At 45.6% G+C, this 26,772-nt stretch overlaps 1 long non-coding RNA gene across 1 annotated transcript; it reads right to left on the reverse strand.

Annotated features, from left to right (window-relative positions):
- Positions 1 to 1,476: 1,476 nt before the first annotated feature.
- Positions 1,477 to 26,772, reverse strand: LOC141111158 (uncharacterized). The gene is made up of 3 exons (XR_012236391.1): positions 26,659 to 26,772; positions 3,705 to 3,836; positions 1,477 to 2,578 (listed from the first exon to the last, which is right to left on the reverse strand). It is a non-coding gene; the product is annotated as an uncharacterized lncRNA (long non-coding RNA).

Genomic DNA, 26,772 nt, shown 5'->3' on the forward strand with positions numbered 1-26,772 from the left:
TTCCTGGGAAATGTACCATGTGATTTAAAAAATGCAGTGATTAAAAAAAAATGAGAATTTTCTATGCGTCACCATGTGTTGCTTTGACTACAAGACCCCTTTCACACTGTGCCGCCACCGGCATCAGCGGTAAAGTGGTGCTATTTTTAGCGCCGCTTTACCGTCGTCTTAGCGGTGCTATTCGGCCTCTAGCGGGGTGGTTTTAACCCCACGCTAGTGGCTGAAAAGGGGTTAAATCCGCCCGCAAAACGCAGCCGGAGGTATCGCAGCGCTGCCCCATTGATTTCAATGGGGAGCAGCGGTGGAAGAGAGGTGAGTTTACCGCTCCTTCACCGACCCAAAGAAGCTGCTGGCAAGACTTTTTCTGACGCCCTGCCAGTGCACCACTCTAGTGTGAAAGGCCTCGGGCTTTCACACTGGAGTGAATGGAGCAGCTGTTTTAGGGCGGTTTGCATGCGCTATTTTTAACGCTATAGCGCCTGCAAAACGCTCCAGTGTGAAAGGAGTCTAAGGCAAAAGACATTTTACCAAAATCTCACAAATGATGCAGAAAGCAGGATTTGTGGAAAACAAAATGCACTGCCCTCTTACACAACACATTGATGTGAACAGCTTCATAGATCAGTGTTTCTCAACCTGTTTTCTGTCATGGCGCCCTTTAAAATATTGTACATATCTCGAGGCACCCCATTCTAAAATTAAAAAAAAAATCTTAACTAATAGTTTTACATAAAAACAGTGAGCAGGGACATCTGCACAAGTAGGATACCCAACATTAGAGATTATTTATTCTTAAAAATGTACACTGGTACTGACTAGTATTCCAGCTTTTCTCTTCTGTCCCAGTTTCTCTCCCCCAATCAGCGCATGTGACCCCAGTGTTGACAGAGAGGGGTAGATAAAGGGGCAAACAAGGATGTCCTCAGGTGCCTGGCGTCCTTCTCAACCTATGCCATCATCAGTTGTTGGGAAACCAGCAGCTGGCCAACACAATGCCCAATGCACAATGTAATGCTGCACACTAAAATCCTGTTGCTTTGTGTGACAAAAAAGGCAGGCATGTTAGACCCTCTGGTTTGTTGACAATCTTTGGGAAATTTTTAGGCATTTTGCCAAGGCACCCCTTAAGAGTCCAGAAGGCACCCCAGTGTGCCATGGCACCCTGGTTGAAAAAGACTGTCATAGATTATAATGGCAACTAGTTTTCATGAGCTTTCATTATGCTGTGATGCTGGGTTGTAGTGCATATGATAAAACAAGGGTACAAATGGGTCCTTAGGCTGGGTTTACATATATGCAGATTGGATGTGTTTTTAACCGCATCCAAATTGCATAACATGTGAGTGTGACCGGCTTCGCACCTGAATCTCACCTGAACCGGTGAACAGAAACGCACAGGGCAAACCGCACTGCAGATATGTGAACCCAGCCTTAAGTAGCTAACAAACCCCAGAATTGTATATCAGCAAGTCACCTATGTACTGGTAGAGCACCTCAAATGTTGAGGCAGTCCTCTGAATATAGAGATCACCAACCACAAACCTGCTTCCAAACCCTGAACACCAACTTTTCACACTGACAGAAATAGGCTGTTGATATCTAGGCAGGCTGCCAAGGATACAGAAGCCTTGAAGAAGGCATCCTAAGACTTTAGAAACATGTTAGCATCTTTGATTGATTTTTGAGCTAATAAAACAATAAAAATATTTAGATTCCAGAACTTTTATTTGTGGTGTTTATACACCTTGACTTATCCACTATTTAACCCGTTTTTAACTCTCAGTAACCCGAATTCATTTTCATTAAACCTTTCTTCCCTTATTTGCTTCTCTGTTTTTTTTTTTTTCATCAAAGAGTTTTATTGAAGGTTAATGACGTTTAACAATCAAAGCCACTTTACATTGTTAATCTGATACAAATGAACATAACATCTAATTAACATCAGGTGTATTAGCTATCAGCTAGACTAAGTTATAATAAACAGACTATGAGTCATGTTGGCGTACTGCCCAAACTGGGGGTATGTAGACAAGTGATTGCGTTTGAGGTTATCCGTTGCCTCACCCAGTTAGGTATCTGGAGCAAACTAAGTTAGTATGGCATATATCATATCTATCAATTAGCTCTGATTTCTTTGGGAAATTTTCATTATTCAAGAAAAAGAAAGAAGTGGTAAAGGGAAGAGAAGGAAAGAGGTTAAGAAGTAAAAAGAAAAGGGGTTATCTGCGAAGTAGTAAGGTCTCTCTCCTTGGCCTCCGCGGTACGCTAGAGCTTGACTCGGGGGGAGCGAGAAGTTCTTTTGTTCAGAAGAGTGTTAATTGCTCATTAAGTGATGGTATTTTGATGTAAGCTTAAAATGGAGCCAGGGGACCATGTCTTGTGGTATCTTTTTATGTCATCGGAGGTTTGGGCCAGTATATCTTCCATGTGACAGATCTCGGAGACTTTCTGAAGCCACTCCTTTACTGAAGGAGCCTTTCTCTGTTTTTTTTAACTGATTTTCTTTTTACTGTTCATTTACTTTTTATTTTTGTCTGTTTGTCTCGTTCATTTCTGTAGCTTCTCCTCTCATAAATACCTAAAAAAAAATGTTTTTAATCTTTTAGTTATTCTTAATAATCTCATCATGCTTTTTACCAGAACCATATGTTGTGTGCAGACAACGTTTACATAAAGTGGTATTGTGTTCTATCTGTCCGGAAATTGGTTGGTGGCTATAAGCTTCAAGCTTGATGTATCAACATTGAGCATGTTCCTCCTATCCCTTCTTTGCCTTCCATAAGGCAAGTTCATTTTTGGCTGAGAAGAGGGAACTTCAATTTCATTTAAAAACACATTGATACAGAAGACTATGATATACCAACTGTCCAGACATTTCTAATTTAGTTCAGTTTCCTTTCGGGTGTCCAGACTTTGGCAATTAAACATGTATATTTAGTCACACCAACAACTCCAGATGTATGTAAGTTGTCCAGAAATGCTCCACACCTTAACCTGCCCTATAATAATGCTGCAAATTTCATTAGTGATAGGCTTGTACTGCAGATAATGGTCACTCATTCATAAAGACTTCCCTTGGTTATTTAAAGGGTGCAGAGCTGCATAAAGCAGATACCATGGAGTTAAGGAGAGGTTTAAGAAAAGTAGTGATCAGCACATTTTGATTAGGGGAAATGATAAAGATCTTTAAAAAATTGCCCCAGCACTAATTTTCAGAATATGTCAGTTAGCCAAGTTGTGGCTTTTCATTTTATACATTTGCCAATGCCCCAGTGATGGGGACACATTGGCTTTATAATAAAACAGTTTGGACTTGAAATCTTGTGGCATGGGACATTTATCCACCCCTTGATCCTTAGGTGGGAACAATTGTACTCTGTGAGGGGAGGAAATAGCTGGAGGTGATCAGGCAAGAGTTTATGACAAAAACTGGGGAAAATGGGAAAAAAGTAGCAAACAATTTTGTGTAAGGAGTAACAAGATAAAAAAATAAGAGAATATGCACTGTCTAATGGGGAAGAAGGGGTAAGTTACATACATTTCTCAAGGGGGTGTAGCCCAGTCTGCATGTGGGGAGGTACAGCTTGGTGCAGCGGCAGTAAACACTCAGAGCACCCAGATGCAGGCAACAGAACTTGTGTTAACGTTAAAGCTCATGATTCACAACAAGCCTTGCAGGAATGCACCCGACTCAGGACACTCACAGGATATAACAGCGATGTGTGGCAGAGCAGGTCTCAGATGTGCCAACCGTGTCTGTCTCAAGGAGTCAAATGCAGCCTGGCCGGTCCATATCCTATTGGGGAGGCTTCCAGGAAAGATGGCATTTCCATATCCTTTAAAAGACAAGAAAAAACTCACATGCTGTCAGATGACAATCAACTAAAAAAGAGCTGCCGCAAGCACCCCGATGTGTTCCCACACTTCTAATAAAACAACAGAAAATTATGCTGCACTACTGCCCTCCAAGTGAAATAAACAAAACCAATTACAATCCTCACAGGTAAATGGATGAACTAAATAAAATAACAAATTGACCAACAATCAATCTTCTGTGCAAAAATAGGCAAACAACATACAAATATATAACAAAGAGGTGTAAAAAAAATGCAAACAATCCAAAATGAGAATAAGGAAAGAAAGGCTAAGTGATATACCCTTGTATATCTAAACACTAAAAAAAAAAACGGACAATATACCCGCTCCAGGGGTGCCAATACCTAATAGCAAAATTTGTAAACGCAATGCACAGTGATGTAATGAAATAGGTAAAAACAATGCAGAGTGATGTATAAAAATAGGACATGAGGAAAAATAAACATAGTAGGTATCTGTGTACAACAATAGCAAAATTAACAATAGTGCTTCAAAATATCAAAAAACATGAATAGGCATAAATAATAAATGTCCATGAAAAACCTTAAAATGTTGCTTATTTTTTTTGTAATTCTTTATTTTTTCATAGAAAGTGTGTATAAGAATTAACATATTCAGCATAGGTACATAACAAAAGTCAGGTAAAAAACTCAGACAAGATTACAAGGCGAGGTCAACAAATCAAATTATCTGACTTTGCGCCATGTGTAAGGCACATGAGGGAGGACCCCGGTGTAGCAATACTAAATGGGGCCGTGTAGACACCCAGACCCAGCAAAACTTGACCTGGAGCTGGTGATAGCACATACAAAGTTATGCAACACAACAACATTATATAAATTTTGTAATTGTTTAGGGAGCTAAGGGACCCAAAAAACTGGTAGACCCAAACATGAGACATGTGGAAATGTAATGCACCTTAAGATTTTCACTATATCTGATCAGATAACCCATGAGTGGGGAGAGATATAAAAAAACAGATAGCCCCGAAAGTGAGAGAGGGATGGGGACCGGGAAAGAGGAGGGTAGAGCGAGGGTGGAGGTGGGAGGAGGGTGAGTGGCGGAAACTAGAAACAGAAGATGAAGAAGGAGTTGAGTAAAATAGAATACGGTAAGGTAATGCAGTGTAATGTAATGCCCTCAGTCTAGGGGACGGACCCGGCCCATTGGGTCAGTTAGTCTGTGCTATTTCTTGGAGATAGGTGTCTGTGTATATAAAATGTTGCCAGGGTCTCCAGGTCTCCAGGAAGGTCTCCTCTCTATTGTGCAGGGTGGCAGTGAGATCCCCCATGTCTCCCAGTTCGTTCACTTTAGCAAACCACAAGGACTTTGCCGGCGGGTTCTCCGATCTCCAACAGAGGGGGATACAGGCCTTGGTGGCATTCAGTAACTGAATGGTGAAGGAGGTCTTATATTTCTTGATGGGTCATTCCGACAGGTGAAGCAGACAGGCCGCAGGGTTCCCTTCCAGAGAGACATTGGTTAAGTGTCTAATTGTGCGGGCCACCTCATGCCAGAATGGGGCGAGTCTGGGACATGCCCAAAAAACATGTAACATCGTCCCCTCTGCAGTGCCACAATGCCAACAGAGGTTAGATACCTGCGGGAAGAAATGTTGTAGAGTGGTGGGCTAAAATGGTGCTTATAACACACATCCGTCTTTCATTTAAACAAACCTTGACTGTGATCCTCCACCAGCCCCCATGCACGTTCACCTCCAGCAAAGACCCCAAGGGTCAGATGACACTTTGCAATCAAACTCCAATGCTGCCCAGCGGTTTGGCCGGCATCGTGATTGACGATGAATTTACATCGGGGGACACTGTTTTTTTTAAAGAACTTTTCAAAAACTGTGTGTTTTTCTTTATCTTTGATGAATGAGTAGGGGTACAATGCCCCATACTTATTCACATGGGAGGGGGCCGTGATCTGGGGGCCTCCTTGTTAAAGTAGGCGTCCAGATTACGATAAGCCCCCCGCCCGCAGACCCCCTCAACCTTCACCCAGGGTTGTTGGGAAGAGGCCCTTGTCCCATCAACATGGGGACAAAGAGCTTTGGGGTGAGGGGGCAGAGCCCCCCTGCCCATAAGCACCCTCCTATGTTGAGGGCATGTAGCCTGGTAGGGTTCAAAAGGGGGGGTGCTCGCTCACCTCCCCTTTCCTGGCCTGCCAGGCTGCATTCTCAGATAAGGGTCTGGTATGGATTTGGCGGGGGGACACCACACCATTTCTTTTTTTAGTTATGACGTGGGGGTTCCCCTCAAAATCCATAAGGCCGGGTATGGATTGGGGGATGGACCCCCACACCATTTTTTTTAAACATTTTTCTATTGCCGGCAAATTCGGCAATGTTTTCACTGAACTCATGCTCAGCCCAAACCGCTCGCCCATCCCTACTGGTTAGATAGTGAACACCTATGAAATCAGTTATTAGAATACTACCCACAGCTGTCTTACAACTCCAATTGCAAAAAAGTTGGGACGCTGTGTAAAATCTGCATAAAAACAGAAAGCAATGATACGCAAATCGCATAAACCCATATTTAATCACAACAGAAAATATTTGTAAAGTGTGCTAACGTTTGTACACAAGGTACCTACGTCCTGAAATATTGTATAGGGAAAAATAGCACTGCAGCAATACAAATGTTTATGGTACCACCAGAGACATAACAACACTTTGTATAGATTAAAAACAGGATATTTTGTTACAAAAAATATAAAATGTTATAAACTATTGATCATGCCTGAAGAGATCACATTAATATCTCTCTTAAAACTGGACTATTATTATTGATAAATAGTGTTATGAAGTTCTACAGATCAGTTGGTACAATCTTGGACACATTTAGCCAGTTCTTCTCAACATGTTTTGTGGAATTACCGCTTTTTCAGGAGTATTTGAGAGAGTGGATTACCTGCAGAAAACAATAAAAAATACAACATATCATACAAAAAAAGTATAGTATATCATGAAAAATCATTACTTTGTGCATTGTATAAATATGTCCCATAGCTGGGAGAGGAGAGGAGATTCAGCTTACTCAACACTTCCAAATGGACCAACATACAGGACTGCACCAAAAATCTCCCCGGCGAGTGTGGGAGCAAAGTACAAAGAACAATGGTCTCTATAATGGTAGAAAACAAAAGAAAATGCTATAGCATATCAATTTCACATACACTGCATTCAAATGCACATGATACAGATACCCATTCCACACAATGTATACACACCACAACCAGCCAAAATTTCTCAAACCATCAATGTCAGGCGATGGACAGAGGTAAATAGTGGGACAGTATATTGGATCTCACACCCCCAGGGTATAAAGCCATCAAAATGCATCTCTACAACATATAGAAACATCAATATAAGGAGGTCTATAACATAGTTTAGATTGAGACTTAAGAGCATCCTTGAACACCCCAAGTGCATCTATGTTTCTCACCTTCATAATGTAACTAATGATACATGTGTAGGTTTCATTCAGGGTTTTACAGACTCCAGGGTATAGTGATCATTATCATATATGATAGATACATGTGCTAATATAAATGTCCACAAAAGGTCGCTAGCATGGGACCTGTGTGCTTCTCTCAAAGTTAGAAATGCCATCCAGCATAGACAGGTGAAAGATGTACAAAAAACTGAAAATTGTATACTTACCTGACATAATTTTCCTTTCCGGATGCAAAGCATGACAGCATACATGAATGGGATAGGGTCTGCCCCTCACCCAATCAGGACTGGTTATACTATATATAAATGAGTCGCTTCCCCTAGACGGCGTTCTCGTAACTATACTCAAATGCGAAACCCACAAGGGAGGGACCTGTATGCTGTCATGCTTTGCATCAGGAAAGGAAAATTACCATCAGGTAAGTATACAATTTTCCATTTCCTGACACAAGCATGACAGCATACATGAATGGGATGTAGCACGCCAACAAAACCTATAAGGGAGAGCCATGCTGAAGTGTTTGAATCAACAGAGCTGAAGTCAACTCCCCTGCTTCCAATGTTGCTTAATTGACTTTGCAATAGGCAAAAAAATGGTTTGTAGTATATGAACCTTGTTGATATCCTGTAAAATTCTGGACCTCTGAATCTTGCCCATGAGCACGCCACCCATCTGATAAAGTGAGCTCTGCACTAGATTGATGAATTTATCTTCGTCCCATAAGCCCCTTAGGCTACTCTGACCCGAGATAATGGCATTGTCCTAATGGACAGTGAAAAGTCTTTTTCTGATACTGTCAGGCCTGAATAGGCCACTGTCTGACCTTCTAGAGAAGGGCCACTTCCATGTATTTCTTCCACATAGAGTCCATTACTCCAGCTTGTGGTGATGCAGACATTTCAGTTTGGACATGCCGGAAGGGTGATGTCTTGACCCAGAAGCAAAGATGCAGACCCTCGTCTAGTGCTGGAGAGACGGAAACCAGAGCTGATTTGTTTGATTATGATAGCAATAAGGTAGTTTACCGCTTAACGCTTGGATCTCTGAAATAATTCTCACAGGACGTGATATCCTTAAGAAAAACTGCTTTTGTGTCACTGAACCCATTGAGATAGTCTTGTTCAGAAGAATGGAGGAGTGGGACAACCTTCCCAACACTAGTTGCACTGCAAGTTCTAAGGGGAAAGAACAATCTATACCGGTCTTTTGGAATTGGTTCCCAGATGTGCAACGGTCACTGGATCTCAGGAATTGAGGACCTGATCAAGACTTTACTACTGCTCAATCCCTTATTTTATATTACTTGCAGGCATCACAATCTTTGCAGCCGGGAGCAGAGGATTCTATCCTTAAATTTTGTGAGATTTCCCATGTTCTAGTATACCTGGAGTTTGCTGCAGGTTCCCCTGGTATCCACAAGGTTTCAAATAATAGTAGTGAGACCCCTTGATGGTCCTTTCTAACTCGGTCTCCCAGTTGCTTGATCCAACGTGGCTGAATTTGGATATACTTGGCTCCGCTGTGTAAGGTCTGAGATCTCAGGAAGAATAGAATAGGAGGTTCTTGGGCTAAAGACTGTACTTTGAGGACACCACGGCCTGTAAGGCCACTGGATCATTATTGCCCTTATCCCAGCTGTATGACTATGGATCCTGGTTGAACTAGATGGACTTGTGTCTTTTCAACCTGCCTAACTATGTACTATGATCCTGATGAAGAGCTTGGAGATCACCGAGTCTGGTGGCTATATAGGCTAACCTGCCAACCCAGCTGGATGTTAGTATATCCACCGCTTCAACATCTGGGAAACTCCACTTGCAGGAATAACTTCTATTTCTGACCATTGAGTTTACTGCCAAGTTGAGATTCATTGAACCGCTTGTTGGTCTAGGGACTCACCCTTGACATCCAAGTATTCGCATTTTACGGTATCTGACAGGAAGTTCTGGGAAGCCAGAACAGAGCAATGAGATTTTACTGTTGGCAAACCTGAATGGGAGATACCTCTTGCCATGATGAAAGGAGATTACCTATTGCCATCTGTTTGGAGCATAACTGAGGCCTCCTAGGCTGTGTTGCCCAAATGACTTCTCCACTTGGGAATCACTGTACCCCTGATGTTGGACACTTCGTCCTCCATTGGCCTTTGTCATTGACCTTGAGCTAGGAGGTCACTGGAGGTGAATAGACTTTGATGATTGTTATGCCTGGAAGTTGATAACATTAATTATTCTTAGCCACCATCAACGGGACTAGTCTCATATGTAGGGTAATCTTCCCTGGAATAGGAAGCAAATCTAATTACCTTGGAAGGCCAGTTTATGATGTTCTCAATCTTACAGTGTGTCCAACCGACTGCATGAATTACTGCAGACTACTTCTTGTCCATTTGAGACCATGGGATACAAACAGATGGGATAGAGTTAGGACTTGCCTCCACAAAAGACTTAACACTGTCACTTTCCATGAGGGCAACTCTACAGTATTCTCCTGAATATCTAAAATGTCATTATTAGGATGAGATTAGTTGGTCTTCCCTCTGAATCAGGGTTTGCCAAGACCTGGAGGATGTTGAGCCACCCGCAGCTGTTGTCCACATAAGGAACCTGCAGCCCTTGCTCCTGCAAGATGGCCACTACTGGATGCAATGTTCTGGAAAATGTCTAGAGTATGTGGAAAGGTCAAAGGTTGTTGAATAAGTCCAAAGTGAAACTGTCAGAAGCCTGGGCATACCAACGTGCATATGTACACATCAGCTAGATCTAGAGAAACTGCAGCTGCTTTATCTGATAGTTTGAGTGATTGTTCTCAATGACTCCGTATGATGTTTTGGATCTTGATCCTTTGTTCCATATCTTGCCTAAATCTGCTGTCCGACTAACAATGGACCAATGGTTCCTGTTGGACAAGATTTGGTAACATTTGCTCAAAGCCTTAATTGCTCTAAAGAACCAAAGTGGGAATTAGAGGAGTTATGCCTCGTACACACCAGCGGAATGTCCGACAGAAAAAGTCAGATGGAAGCTTTTCATTGTATATTCCAGTCGTGTGTATGCCTCATCGGACTTTTTTTTTCGAAAATTCTAACGGACCTAGAAATAGAACATGTTCTAAATATTTCCGATGGAACCAATTCCTATCAGGAAAACCGCTCGCCTCTATGCTGTTCCGAAGGACCAAAAACAACGCATGCTCTGAAGCAAGTAAGAAACAGAAGCTATTGGCTACTGGCTATTGAACTTCCTTTTTCTAGTCCCGTCGTACATGTTGTACGTCATCGTGTTCTTGACGGTCGGACTTTGGTGTGATCGTGTGTACGCAAGACAGTTTCTGCAGAATTCCGTCAGAACTCCGTCGGAAAAACCTTCAGAGTTTATTCCGATGGAAAAACCGGTCGTGTGTACGCGGCATTAGAAGAGTGGGAAGAAATTCTATTGACTTCCTTACTGCACAAAGTACAACTCAGCCAGCACACCCAGAATCTTCAGTTGCCCCAAGGTTTTCTTGCAGACAGATCACATCACAAAGACAAGTGCTGCACAGGCCCCACTGATCCTGAGTCTCCTGCCCAAATGTGCATTAATTTCTGTAATATAACACCTACTGGGCACATTTGAGTGAAAAGGAACTTTGCTGCTCCTTTAGAAGAGCAGGCTTGAGCTAAGGTGGTCTTCCAATCTCTTCTCTAGCTCTTCTCAGGCCCTGTCACCAACTCTTTGTTCTGGCCCTAGGTGATTATCCTAAGGGATTAGTCCCTGATCTGGACATCACTGATTACATCTTAAATCACATTCTATTTGACTTAGAAGAGGTATACGCAGTCAGTGGGTTAAGCCATAGGGCTTAACTAGGGATGAGCTTTGAGTTCAAGTCGAACATGAGTTCGACTCGAACATCGGCTGTTTGATCGTTCGTCGAAGATCGAACATTATGGGCCATTTGCGCCAAATTCGAGCAGCGCGTCATGGCCCATAATGCACTGCGTCATCGCAGTGGTTTGCTGGTTGATGATTGGCCAAGCATGCACTATGGCCCGCATGCTTTGGCCAATCACAGCGCCGTAAGCAAACAGAGCCATAATTATCCAAAGGCAGGGTGCCTTTGGCCAATTATGGCTCAGGGGATTAAGTATATGCCCCACACTACATAAGGACGCCTGCACGTCGGCCGTGTATAGTGTGTTCCGGCGTTCAGAGAGAGAGAGAGAGAGTGTCATTTAATTTAATTTAGACTGAGCAGGACAGTTGATTCAGTTAGCTCCAGTATATTTATTATATATATATATATATATATATATATATACACACACACACACACACACACACATTCCAGGCTTTGCAAAATCGGAAGTTTGGAAACCACCTATGAAGTAAATGGCACAAAAATGAAGCTGAATTTCTCTTTCCAGGTGAAAATATCTGCAGCTGAAGATTTGCAAGACAGCGGAGGGTATTTTTGCCACACTACACTTTTATATCCACCACATATGGATATATTTACATAAACCTAGCTCCAACAGCATAGGTATTTTTGCCTAGGCATAGGTATTTTTGCCTCCACTGGTGGGAGGTTACTCACTTTTTACACCACTTGGTACAATAGGGTAGCGCCACGTACCTCACTTTTTTCCTTTATTTTATGTAAGTTCCCTTGGGAACCTAACGGGGGGGCTGCAACCCTTAATTTTCCTGAGCGCGAAGTATACCATATATTTGATATTCAGTACTGTATGAGGTGCAGATATATCTCGCTGCAGACCGTTCCTGTTGTTCTCTTCCTAATATACTACAGACAGGCAGTTCATTCAGTTAGCTAAGGTATATTCAGTACTGTATCCTGCGCAGCTAGATCTCGCTGTAGACCGTTCCTGTTGTTCTATTCCTAATATTCTACAGGCAGTTCATTCAGTTAGCTGCAGTATATTCAGTACTGTATCCTGTGCAGCTAGATCTCGCTGCAGACCGTTCCTGTTGTTCTCTTCCTAATATACTACAGGCAGGCAGTTCATTCAGTTAGCTGCAGTATATTCAGTACTGTATCCTGTGCAGCTAGATCTCGCTGCAGACCATTCCGGTTGTTCTCTTCCTAATATACTACAGGCAGGCAGTTCATTCAGTTAGCTGCAGTTTATTCAGTACTGTATCCTGTGCAGATAGATCTCGCTGCAGGACCCTGTTATTCTCTTCCTAATATACTACAGGCAGTTCATTCAGTTAGCTGCAGTATATTAGGTATATATACATCCCAGCTTTGTGCAGCTACATCTCACTGCAGGCCATTCCTGGTGTACCTATTCAAAAACATTACAAATACATCAAATATAGTATATCTGGCCAACAAGGAGAGGCAGACGCTCACAGGCCACTAAAAGAGGGCAAGCAGGCTCTGTGTCTACAGCCAACATTGCTGGTCATGGACATGGTGCATCCTCAGCACGTGGCCGTGGGGCACGCTTGTCCTTTTTTTCGGCAGCTTATCGTGTTGAGCCACAACATGCAGAAGAGTTGGTAGAGTGGATGACCAAGCCTTCCTCATCCTCCTCATCCTCTGTCACCCAGGCTCAGAGTACTTTGGCTGCCAATGCAGCTGCCAAAGCGGCCTCTTCCGGCTCAATGTCATCAGTCACTCCTTCCCTAGCCCCACCATCATGCCCAGAGGAGTCCCCCGAACTGTTTGACCACAGTGTTGGGCACATGCTGCAGGAGGATGCGCAGCATTTTGAAGGCTCCGATGATGGTACCCAGATTGAGGAAGGCAGTAACGTGATCCCAGAGAGAGGGGGTGCCCAAGAAGGACAACAAACTGGCAGTCATGTTCCCCCAACTGCAGCAGACTGCCAGGTTTGCTCCAGTGACGAGGGGATGATGAGGTCACTGATTCTACGTGGGTGCCTGATAGGAGAGAGGAGGAGAAGGAGGAGGCACATCTCCAACGAGGCAGGATGCCATCCAGGGGCCAGCTTAAGGGCAGCCAACTGACTGCATCACACCGCAGAGCTCTGCATGTGCAGGGCGCTGCTGACTCCGCATGTTTTTCCAAAAGTTCTTTCGTGTGGGCCTTTTTTGAGATGTGTGCAGTAGATCTCACCGTTGCTATTTGCAACATATGTCTGAAGCATATCAAGCGTGGCCAAAACAGCAGCCATTTGGGCACCACATGCTTACCAGACATATGTCGAACTCCCATGCAGTCCGTTGGCAAGCGTGCTTAAAAGACCCACACCAAAGAACTAGCACTCCAACTGCTGCCTTTTCAGCTGGTAGACTCTGCCCCCTTTTGTGAATTTGTGGAATGTGAGTACCTCAGTGGCAGGTTTCCAAACGCCACTTTTCTCATGGAGGGCGATTCCGGCTCTCTACTGGCATGTGGAAGGCAATGTCTTGGTCTCGCTGGACAGGGGGCGGTCAGTGGTAAGGTGCATATTAACACTGACTCATGGTCCAGCAGGCATGGACGCGGACGTTACCTATCTTTCACAGCACACTGGGTGACCTTGCTGGCAGCTGGGAAAGATGCAGGACAGTGTGCAGTATTGTTGGAGCTTGTTTCGCCACCACACCTTTAAAATGCTACTAGTGGTGATTCTGCCACTCCTCTCTCCTCCACCCCCTCCTCTTCTCCTTCTTCCATGGCCTCTTCCTCTATAGATTTGTCCTCGGAACCAGCGGTGCTCCGTAGGCGTTCAAGGGGCTACACAAGCACTCAGGCAAAAAGATGCCATGTGGTACTTGAGCTGGTGTGCTTAGGGGACAGGAGCCACACTGGGGCAGAGATTCTGTCATTTCTGAAGGGGCAGGCTCAGAGGTGTTTGACACCACAGGAAAAACGGAAATAAAAACTGCGCTATAGAATATGTGAACAGTTAATAATATAAAGAATATAAAAAAGCAGCAATCCCAACAATAAACATCAATTGTAAGGTTAAGCATATAAAAACAAAGGAATTGCGCTAATTAAATGTGCAATTTTACATACATGACATAAGTGAAAAAATTTTTATAGTATGTGTAAAAGAGGATAGATGCAGATGATAACTGCATATAATCCACAAAAGTGTCCCATCAAGTGAGAAAAGGCAAAATAAAATAAAGTAGTGACTCCAAATCACCCATAAAAATCGAAAGAAAGTCCAAGTGATAAATAATGATTGATCCGTGACCATCAAAGAGGATCCACCACCGGAAATGGAAGGGGTAGCTTCTTACCGAATGGCCATGATCCCCCACTACAGAGGATCATAGCTGGCAGGCAAACTTTAAACAGACTGTGGGAACTTCTATCAGCATCCACTAGGGGTCATCACACCGTCAGCAACAACAGCAGAACTCGTAGCAGAGATGCACCCTTGAATGAAGTAAACTGCTGCATGTGAGTGAAACAGGAAGAGACAAACGCAATTTTTATGTGTTTGACACCACGCCAGCTTCAGGCAGGAATGGTGGTTTGCGACAATGGCACCAACCTCCTCTCTGCCCTCCGACGGGGACATTTCACCCATGTTCCCTGTTTGGATCACGTCCTTAACTTGGTGGTGCAGTGGTTCTTGTGCAGGTACCCGGGCTTACAGGATCTCCTGAGGCAGGCCAGGAAAGTCTGTGTGCATTTTTGCAGGTCATATAATGCCAGTGCTTGGCTGGCTGACCTCCAAAAGGAATACAACCTGCCCAAGAACCTCCTAATCTGTGACATGCCCACCAGATGGAACTCAACATTGGCCATGCTTCAGCGGCTCCACATGCAGCAGAGGGCCATCAATGAGTACCTGTGCCACTATGGCATCAGGACAGGGTCAGGGGAGCTTGGCTTTTTTTCTAAACGCCAGTGGCTCATGATCAAGGATGCATGCACTGTCCTGTCACCATTTGAGGAGGCCACGAGGATGGTGAGCAGTGACAGTGCATGCATTAGTGATACTGTCCCTCTTGTCTACCTGTTGGAGCACACGCTGCGTGAAATATTGGACAGGGCACTTAAGGCAGTACAGAGGGAGGAAGAGCAGGACTTTCTTACCTCTCAAGGCCCCCTTTATCCAGACAGTGTTCCTGTGGGCCTGCCGATCACACAGGAAGAGGAGGAGGAGGAGGATTGTGTCAGCATGGAGTTGGAGCCTAGCACTCAGCATCAGCAGCAGTCTTCAAGGGATTGTTTACAGTCCCCAGAAACACATGGACTTGTACGTGACTGGAAGGAGGTGGCTGCGGATCAGGTCATCCTTAGTGACCCAGAGGACTCCGGACCGAATGCCTCAGCAAACCTACGCTGCATGGCCTCCCTGACCCTGCAAAGCCTGCGAAAGGACCCTCGGTTTCATGGTATGAAGGAGAGGGATCAGTACTGGCTGGCAACCCTCCTTGATCCACGTTACAAGGGTAAGGTTGTGGAACTTATCCAGCCGTCGCAGAGGGAGCAGAGAATGAAACATCTTCGGGAGCCTTGCAGAAAGGTTTGTGCAACATGTTTCCGGAGCCAGGGAGGGTACAAATTCCTGGTCCTGGACAAGGTGTTGCTGAGGCTTCGGTCAGTCACAGAAGGAGCGGTGGAGAAGGTGGCCGTCTGACAGATGCGTTCAGACAATTTTTTAGTCCGCAGCCCCAAGGTCTGATCGGTTCCAGCAACCATCGCCAGCGTCTGATTTATATGGTGCAGGAATACCTAGGGGCAAGATCAGACTTGGAGACCTTTCCAACCGAAAATCCTCTGGGTTACTGGGGAACTCCTCAATGTTCATGTTGATAGCTTGTAAGAACATTTTTGGTTCTGGGCACCACCAGTGGCTAAGGCCCAATTTTTCTGCCCCTGTTCAACAGGGGCATGTAATTACAACTTTTGCTGTAATATTTTGCAGCAGGGCTTGTTCCTGCGCTCAACTAGAGTATCTGTGAGGGGTTGCAGTGTTGTGGCACCACCACCAGTGCCTAAGGCCCAATTTTTCTGCCCCTGTTCAACAGGGGCGTGCAATTACAATTTTTGATCTTATATTTCACAGCAGGGCCCGTTCCTGCGCCCACCAAGAGTAACTGTGAGGGCTTACAGTGTTGTGGCAACACCACCACACCACCAAAGGCCAAATTTTTCTGCCCCTGTTCAACAGGGGCATATAATTACAATTTTTGCTGTAGTATTTTGCAGCAGCGCTTGTTCTTGCACTCAACTAGAGTATCTGTGAGGGGTTGCAGTGTTGTGGCACCACCACCAGTGCCTGAGGCCCAATTTTTCTGCCCCTGTTCAACCGGGACGTGTAATTACAATTTTTGATCTTATATTTCACAGCAGGGCCAGTTCCTGCGCCCACCAAGAGTAACTGTGAGGGCTTGCAGTGTTGTGGCAACACCACCACACCACCACCAATGGCCCAATTTGTCTGACCCTGTTCAACAGGGGCATGTAATTACAATTCTTGATATAATATTTCACAGCAGGGCCCATTCCAGCGCCCACCAAGAGTAAGTGTGAGGGCTTACAGTGTTCTGGTTCCACCAACACCTAAGGCCCCAGTTTCTGCAGAGTATATAGGGCAGGCCCCTACTTTCAAACATCCGACTTACAAACGACTCCTACTTACAAAACGGAGGGAGACAACAAGAAATGAGAGGAAATCTACCCCTAAGAAGGGAAATTCTCTCCTGTAAGAGTTAATATAGGAAAAAGGTGTCTCCTCCATTGATGCTTTATCACCAATCCTTGTTTCACTAAAAACTCAAAATTTTCAAAAAACATTTGTCATTGAGACAGAAAGTGAGGAGAAATCTTCTGAAGAGGTGCACAGACAGCAAAACAAATGTTACAGGGGTGATAACCCTTCCCTATGTTCTCCAAAATAGATTTTTTGGCTGGAGCTACACTTACAAAATGTACCTGTTCCAAATTCAACTTAAGAACAAACCTACAGTCCCTGTCTTTCTTGGGACCGCCTGTATACTGGTGTTCAGAGTATATAGGGCCTGGGGGCCCCACACCTTTTCTTTTTTTAATTTGGGTGTGGGGTTCCCCTTAATATCCATACAAGACCCAAAGGACCTGGTAATGAGCTGGGGGGGTACCTATGCCATTTTTCTCAATAATTTTCATCCATATTGCCGGGACCCAACATTACATTACAGCTGCAAGCAGTTTTACATGACTTTTATTCCTTTAGAAATGTCATTATGTGCAGGGACTGTTCTAAACACGGGAAACACGTGCCACTTTACAGGCATACTATAGACACCCCCCAGGTACGATATTTAAAGGGAATATTTCACTTTTATTTTTTCACTTTAAGCACCATTAAAATCACTGATCCTGAAAAAATGGCCATTTTTGAAACTTTTTTTTGCATTGATACATGTCCCCTGGGGCAGGACCCGGGTCCCCAAACCCTTTTTAGGACAATAACTTGCATATTAGCCTTTAAAATTTGCACTTTTGATTTCTCACGTTCGAGTCCCATAGCCTTTAACGGTGTTTGAAAGTTTGCGCAAACTTTCAGTCCGTTCGCGTGTTCTGGATTCGAACCGAACCAGGGGGTGCTTGGCTCATCCCTAGGCTTGACTAACCCCACAGAATAGTAGGAGGATGTCAGGAAAAGCCTTCCAGCAAATGTTCTAGCAATATGAAGGCTAGAAGAACGCCCATGCTCAGAAGGGCTGTCCGGCACATGCACATGTGCAATAGCGCGAATAGCTGCGTGCGCGGTCCTTGTGACAGCACTTGACGCCAAGATGTGCTATTTAAAGGGGACTGATGCCTTGCTGTCCGGTCTACAACATTCCTGAAGACCCCTGCTGCCCTGTTACCTTGTTACCTGAATCTATTATCTAACTTGGCCTGTTCCTGACTTCCCTGTTTGCTGCCTGCCCCAATCCCAGCTTGGACATTGACTATTCTTTGGATTGCCCTTCTGTACCTGATCTGCTGCCTGTGTTTTGAACCGGCTTGTCTACACCTCCCTGCCTGTCTGCATCCTGCTGCTGGACTACAGTACACCTCCCTGCTGTCTGCATCCTGCTGCTGGACTACAGTACACCTCCCTGCTGTCTGCATCCTGCTGCTGGACTACAGTACACCTCCCTGTCTGCATCCTGCTGCTGGACTACGGAGCACCTCCCTGCTGATTACAGGACCCAGCCCTCTACTCCAGCCTTCCTGTCAGGCACTTGTGCCCCTTTGTACTCTCGAGCCCCTGTCAATACTACCAGGGGTTCCCGAGTCAGAGGTATACGAGAGGCCGTTCCCTGCATTCTGGGCTCTACCTACCAGGTACGTGACAGTACCGGACAGCCATGTCCAAGCCCACGCAGAGAACCTCGCCCATGGAGGACTTATGCTGTCATCTAGCTGGACTTACTCAAGCTGTTAAGGACTTACAAGACGGTTATAACCGACTGTAAGAGCGTGTCCAAGTTCTATCTACCCCAGCTCCTGGAAAGTCCACTGCTCCTTCAGTGGTCATGCTTCCTCCAGAACCCAAAGTCCCCACACCAGAAAGGTTCTCCGGGGATCGCAGCAAGTATAGGGCATTCCATAATGCCTGTGAACTTTTCTTTGCATTACAACCCAGAACCTTTTCCCTCGAAACTACCAAGGTGGGCTTCGTCATTTCCCTCTTACTAGGCAAACCCCAGGCATGGGCCCATCACCTCTTGGAGCAGAAGGATAACTGCCTTAACCACCTGGATACTTTCTTCCAAGCCATGGCCCTTCTCTATGAAGATCCGCAACAAGCAGCTACTGCAGAAGCAGCATTATTCTCTCTCCAGCAGGACCGTAGGGCGGCGGAGGACTATGCATCTGAGTTCAGGTGTTGGAGTTCCGATACAAACTGGAACAACGCTGCCCTACGTTACCAGTTCCGCATGGGTCTCTCCGAACCATTAAAGGACGAGTTGGCCCGGGTTGGCATTCCGGCAACACTTGAAGCTCTCATCAACCTGTCCATCCAAATAGACAGGCGTTTAAGAGAACGAAGAGCAGAACGTACTGCTGGTCCCTCTCGCCCAGTATGGATGTTACCACGTGTACCAAATCCTCCCGTTCACACTTCCGCTGATACTTCTGACCCAATGCAACTAGGTTTGATCCGTCCTTCTCTGACTCCTGAAGAACGTCAACGCCGGCGGGCTAACAACCTTTGCCTCTATTGCGGGGAATCTGGACTTGTCCCGCAAAGATCCGTAAGCACACTTCCCTCTCCTCTACTTCCTTACCTGCTGTGTTTAATAACGCAACTCATTTGGCTCCATTTCTCTACAGCTTCCAGGAGGGAATACTCAAGCAACCGCCATAATTGATTCCGGAGCCTGCAGCGGGTTTATGGACTTATCTTTCGCCCGCAAACTCCAAATCCCTCTACGACCCAGAGCACAGGGACTGTCTGTACACCTAGCCGACGGATCAGCTATTAAATCTGGGCCTGTAACACAAGAGACGGTTCCTCTAAATACCATAATTTCCGGCAACCATTGGGAACTACTCTGTCTTGACATCATAGAGTCTTCCTTGTTTCCCATCATACTGGGCATGCCCTGGCTCAAAGCCCATAATCCACAAATTGACTGGTCTACTGGAAAAAACAGTTTTCACTCCCCCTACTGCCGTCAGCATTGCCTACAGGGAGCTACCGACGTTCCGTCTTCCTTGCTGTGTCTGGAGATCGATGCTGAGACCTGCCAAGCTGTCCCAGAAGCATACCATAGTTTTCTGGATGTGTTCAGCAAAAAGGGGCAGAGACACTTCCTCCACATAGACCCTATGACTGCCCGATTGAACTTCTCCCCAGAGCAAAGATTCCCTTTGGGAGAATTTTCCCCTTAACTGAACTGGAGCTAGGTACTAGGCAGGGATTTTCTTTGTGGAAAAGAAGGATCACTCCCTACGCCCCTGCGTAGATTATCGGGACCTCAATAAAATTACAATCAAAAAATGGTACCCCCTACCTTTGGTACCTGAACTCTTTCAGGTACTCTTTCAAACTGGATCTTCCCGGAGCCTACAACCTAGTCCGGATCCGAAGTGGGGACGAATGGAAGACTGCCTTCCGCACCCGCTTCGGACACTTTGACTATCTTGTAATGCCCTTTGGGTTATGTAATGCTCCTGCCACTTTCCATCATTTTGTTATTATTTTTAGAGACTACCTTGATCTGTTCATCATAGTTTATCAGGATGACATCTTGATTTTTTCCTCCTCTCTGTCTATCCACCAGGAGCATGTCAGAAAAGTTCTAACTCGGCTTCGCCAACACGGCTTGTACGCAAAACTTGAGAAGTGTGAGTTTGAACGCCAAACCATTCAGTTTCTGGGTCTGATTATTTCTATAGATGGTGTCAAGATGGATCCGCAGAAGGTCTCCACCATCCTGGATTGGCCAGCCCCTACGGCCACAGCGCTTTGTGGGTTTAGCGAATTTCTATCGCAAGTTTATCCGGCGATTTTCTTCCATCATCTCCCCCATCACAAGACTGACTCGGCAAGGTACCCGGTTCCAATGGTCCCCTGAGGCTCAAGCTGCTTTCACCTTATTGAAAGATCAGTTTGTGTCAGCTTCTGTCCTGAAGCATCCTGACCCAGCTTTACCTTACATACTGGAGGTAGATGCCTCCAAGATAGCAGTAGGGGCGGTACTTTCACAGAGACAAGGATCCAAGGCTCTATTACATCCAGTGGCATTCTTCTCCCGCAGGTTAACAGAAGCTGAGAAGAATTACGACGTTGGAGACAGGGAGCTACTTGCAATCAAAGCCGCACTTGAAGAATGGCGCTACCTCTTGGAAGGAGCGGCCCACCCTATTCTGGTGTACACCGACCACAAGAATTTAGAGTACCTGAAAGTTGCCAAGAGATTGAAACCATGTCAGGCCAGATGGGCACTCTTCTTTACTAGGTTCGCTTTCCACATCACTTACAGGCCGGGATCAAAGAATACGAAACCAGATGCGCTGTCTCGGATGTTCAGCGAACCTGAAGTTCCTTCTTCTCCAGATACCATTCTTGCTCCTGGAAATGTTCTCATGCTTCAAGGAGACCTACTGTCCCAAATCAAACAGACATCTTCAGCGGCTCCCCATCCGACAGACATCGCTCTACAGTCCAGAGATGACTTATTATGGTACAAAGACAACATTTTTGTGCCACAACCAACACATGTTGCTGTCCTCAAATCTTGCCATGACCATAAACTAGCTGGCCACTTTGGCATACACAAGACCTCCAAACTCCCCCAATGCATGTTCTGGTGGCCTCAGCTATTGAAAGATTGCAGGCGCTATGTGGAATCGTGCATTATCTGCATTCAGAACAAGGGCAGCAAGACCAAGGCTTGGGGGCTGCTAAAACCTCTCCCTATTCTGGAAAGACCATGGAGGATGATCTCCATGGATTTCATTGTTGAATTACCACCATCAGAAGACTACACCACTATCTTGGTAGTGTTCGAGAGACTTTCCAAAATGGCTCACTTCCTGCCTATGAAGGGTACCCCCTCTGCCTATGAAACCGCAGGGATCTTTATTAAAGAGATTGTAAGACTCCACAGTATACCTGCAAACATCGTATCTGATCGGGGGGTACAATTTACATCCAAATTCTGGAGAGCTCTATGTTAATCCCTGAAGATTGATTGACCTTTCTTTCTCCTCTGCTTACCACCCCCAGACTAATGATCAGACTGAACGAACAAATCAAACCCTTGAGCAATACTTACGATGCTATTCTTGTTTTTCTCAGGATGACTGGGTACCCCTATTACCTCTTGCCGAGTTTGCCTATAATAATTCTGTTCATTCTGCAACCAATCAGTCTCCATTTTTTGCAAACTATGGTTTCCACCCCTTGTTTTCGTCTAACAACGTTCCAGAGTGTGCAGTACCGGCTGCCCAATAAGCCTTCAGTTTCTTTTGCACAAATAACAAGCTACTCCAAGAGACAATGGCAAAAACTCAGGAATATAACAAAGAGACATTTGACAGAAAAAGGAGAGGGGAGCTTGACCTGAAAACTGGAGATCAAGTATGGCTGTCCACCCTGAATCTGAAGCTAGCATGCCCATCCAGGAAATTGGGCCCTAAGTTTGTGGGTCCCTTCCCAGTGGTAAGAAAAATCAATAACGTGGCTTATGAATTGAAACTACCAGAGTCATTTCGTATACACCCAGTTTTTCATGTGGCTTTACTTAAACCTTCAGTCTCGGACCCCTTCCTCAACCGGAACATCGGTCCTCCTGAACCTGTGCTCATCAACGGTGAAGAAGAATTTGAGGTTGAATCAATCATAGATTGCCGGAAGAGATGCAATCAGGTTCAGTATCTGGTGAAATGGAAGGGATATGGCCCAGAGGAAAACTCTTGGGAACCAGAGACTAATATCCACGCCAAGAGACTGATCCTAGCCTTTAAAAGATCTCACCCAAGTAAATTGGCCCAGTTGGGCATCCGGAGGCTCCCCATTGGAGGGGCGCAATGTCAGGAAAAGCCTTCCAGCAAACGTTCTAGCAATATGAAGGCTAGAAGAACGCCTGTGCTCAGAAGGGCCATCCATCGCACAAGCATGCGCAATAGCACGAATAGCGGCACGCTCCTTGTGACAGCACTTGGCGCCAAGATGTGCTATTTAAAGGGGACTGATGCATTGCTGCCTTGCTGTCCAGTCTACAACTTTCCTGAAGACCCCTGCTGCCCTGTTACCTTGTTACCTGAATCTATTATCTAACTTGGCCTGTTCCTGACTTCCCTGTTTGCTGCATGTCCTGATCCCGGCTTGGACTTTGACTATGTGTTTTGACTGTGTTTGGCTTGTCTACACCTCCCTGCCTGTCTGCATCCTGCTACTGGACTACAGCGCACCTCCCTGCCTGTCTGCATCCTGCTGCTGGACTACAGTACACCTCCCTGCTGTCTGCATCTTGCTGCTGGACTACAGTACACCTCCCTGCTGTCTGCATCCTGCTGCTGGACTACAGAGCACCTCCCTGCTGATTACAGGACCCAGCCCTCTACTCCAGCTTTCCAGTCAGGCACTTGTGCCCCTTTGTACTCTCAAGCCCCTGTCAACACTACCAGGGGTTCCCGAGTCAGAGGTATACGAGGGGCCTTTCCCTGCATTCTGGGCTCTACCTACCAGGTACGTGACAGAGAAACAGCCTGCTGCATCCATAGTGGTTGTACAGCCTCGCTGGTGGCTCTAATTTCATTCATAGATCAAACATCACAGAGGTGTATTACCGGCCAAGTTTGCCTTCAACTCGTCTGCTAAGAAGCAAATAGCCTTGGCTACTGAAGTGAACTCCAACGCAGGCCACACCATACTCCCTAATGGTAGTATAAACCTTAATTTCCAAATCCATATTGCTGTTCCCATGCCTCTGCGAAGGCTATTTCATCATCCGCTGGCAGACTGGCACTTCTGGCTAGTCTGATGAAGATTACCTGGCTTGGCTAACTGCCTTTGCAGTAAAGGTTGGGCATTACAGAGGGGATCTTGCATCCTCTGCTAGCATGAAGACACACCTGGCCAATCTGATGAACGCTCCTTGGCCTGCTGTTTTTGAGGCAGGAGTTACCCTTCAAGCAAACTCAGCTGTTTGCTTAGCTTAGTACCTGAGCGTTAGCGACTATAGATCCCCCCAGTCAGTTTGCACTTGAGTGAACACATCTGCCTTTGTGCTTACTGCCGCCTGATTTGCCACTTGGCGGGCACGTCAGCTAACCACACTCCCCATTCTGCCCAAGATGGTCCTTATTGTGATTTCCTTTAGTCTGCCCCTTCTGGCAGCATTTTGAATGTATAGCAGTTTTTAGAGCCGAACAGGATTGTCACTGTTAGAAGAACAAGTTGCCACTTTTCCTTTGGGGAGTGGTGCTTGTATTTAAGGGCAGAAGAGTTTTACAATCCAGACTGCCCACGCATACTTTTCCTTTTTTTTATTACAGCATACCTACCCGACCCTCACCTTATTGATCGTGGCTGGTCTCTGGGTAAGCTTATGGCTCAAAATATGAGCTGCAGGTTTGTGGTCATAATAAATACCTGGAAGTACTGGCTAGGACATAGCCTTAATACAATATCAGTGGCCATGCACACACCCATTTGCAGACATTGAAGCAGCAAATAGACCTATATGCCGTGAGCAAGGGTTAAACCCTTAGACAGGAGCCATTACAGATAGCAGTGTAATAAACAAATTACTTAAAACACTGTAACTTAACCACTTGCCGTCTGCCATATAACAAAATGACGTTGGAAAAGTAGTTGCGATATCCTGACTGGACATATGACGTCTTTCAGGATATCAAACCGCTGCACGCCCCCGGGGGTGCGCATTGCGGCGATCGTTGTTGAGGCGTGTCAGCCTGACACACCACAACTACGATCTCGGCAAAGGGCCTCTGACGGAGACTCTTTACCACGTGATCAGCCGTTTCCAATCACAGCTGATCACGATTTAAACAGGAAGAGCCGTTGATCGGCTTTTCCTCACTCGTGTCTGTCAGACGTGAGTAGAGGAGAGCTGATCGGCTGCTCTCCTGACAGGGGGGGTCAGTGCTGATTGTTTATCAGCACAGCCCCCCCTCAGATGCCCGCCCAGGACCACCAGGGATGCCACCAGACCACCATGGACAGCCACCACACTGGACCACCAGATCACCAGATATGCCATCCTAGACCACCAGGGAAATGGCAATCAGTGCCCAGGCAGCTGCCAATCAGTGCCACATCAAAATGCCTGCCAGTGCCACCAGTGACGCCTGTCAGTTAAATCCATCAGTGCTAGACATCAGTGCCCGTCAATGCCCATCAGTGCCACCTTTCAATACCCATCAGTCCCGCCTATCAGTGCCCAGCAGTGCCGTCTATCAGTGCCACCCAAAAGTACCCATCAGTGCAGCCTTTCAATGCCCATCAGTGTCCACTATCAGTGCCCATTAGTGCCCATCAGTGGCACCTATCAATGCCCATCAGTGCTGCATATCAGTGCAACCTATCAGTGCTGCCTATCAGTGCCCATCAGTGCCGCCTATCAGTGCCCATCATCAGTGCCCATCAGTGCCCCTCATCGGTTCCGCCCCATCGGTGCCCATCAGTGCAGCTTATCTGTGCCCATCAGTGAAGGAGAAAACTTACTTATTTACAAATTTTTACAACAAAAACAAAGAAAAACTTTTTTTTTTCAAAATTTTCAGACTTTTTTATTCGTTTAGCAAAAAATAAAAACCGCAGAGGTGATCAAATACCACCAAAAGAAAGCTCTATTTGTTGGAACAAAATAATAAAAATTTAGTTTGGGTACAGTGTAGCATGACCCTGCAATTGTCATTCAAAATGTGACAGCGCTGAAAGCTTAAAATTGGCCTGTGCAGGAAGGTGCGAAAGTGCCCTTTATTGAAGTGGTTAAGCACAACACTGAATTTTTTCACGCTGGCATTTAGACATAATAGGTTAATGCATAGAAAACATTAAACACATTGCATCCAAAAGCAGACCTTAAACATATAGCAGCAACATAAATGCATAGCAGTGGCATCCATACTCAGGGTCAGTGCTACCACTAGGCAAACTAGGCGGCAGCCTAGGGTGCACTGCTGCCTGGGGCGCCCGGTCGCTGGTTTCCCTACTCACTATGCATGTTTTTGATGCTGTATTATAAATACCGTTGTAATAAATGTTAGAAACTCTAGTGGGTCCTGCTGGGATAAAGTGTGCACATGCAGGGGATGCCTCTGCTGCATGTTACTCAGGCAGCCACTCTGTAGTGTCATTATAGAGGCGCAGCACTGGGGGACATGTCCTGATGGAACGGAAGCAAACATCCCCTGCGCGCCTCTATGATCAGTGCTCTCTAATGCAGCCACATGCTTCCTCTAGCACCAACTCCTGTCACACTGATGCTCGGGCAAAGGGGGTGGATTCAGGGGCGGAGCCAAGGGAGGGCAGCAAAATGAGGTTTCACCTGGGGTGTCAAAAATCCTTGTACCATCCCTATCCATACTGAAGCATCACTCTGTCATAAGCAGCACAATGAAGGGTTAATATAACTGGTAGGATCACCTACACTAGGCGACTGCCCTGTAAAGGTTAAAAACAGCAAATCAAAGCATTAGAGCATTGACACAGTGATCCCAAATCTGTAAAGCCAGGCATTGCTGATTTAATAGGAAATACTCAACTTTGCAGCAAACACCTGTATGTCAGTTCATGCATTAGTAGTCCTACAGACAGACAAACAAAACCTGTGAAGCAAATGAAACAGACAGAACTATACACAGGAGTTTAACCTCCTTTGGCAGCTTGTATATTAACAGCATAATGATTCAGACACACCATGACAGTGCATGGAAAGCTTACTTGCTCTGTGCAGCACCCCTCCCTGACTGGCTCTGAGGGGAATGAGAGAGGCTCCATTCCTGAACAGGTGGCCACCAATCCATACGTCATCTTGCTGCTCCCTGCCAACTGAAA

This window comes from Aquarana catesbeiana, linkage group LG10, assembly GCF_042186555.1.
Source record: "Aquarana catesbeiana isolate 2022-GZ linkage group LG10, ASM4218655v1, whole genome shotgun sequence".
In the NCBI taxonomy this organism is placed as follows: domain Eukaryota; kingdom Metazoa; phylum Chordata; class Amphibia; order Anura; family Ranidae; genus Aquarana; species Aquarana catesbeiana.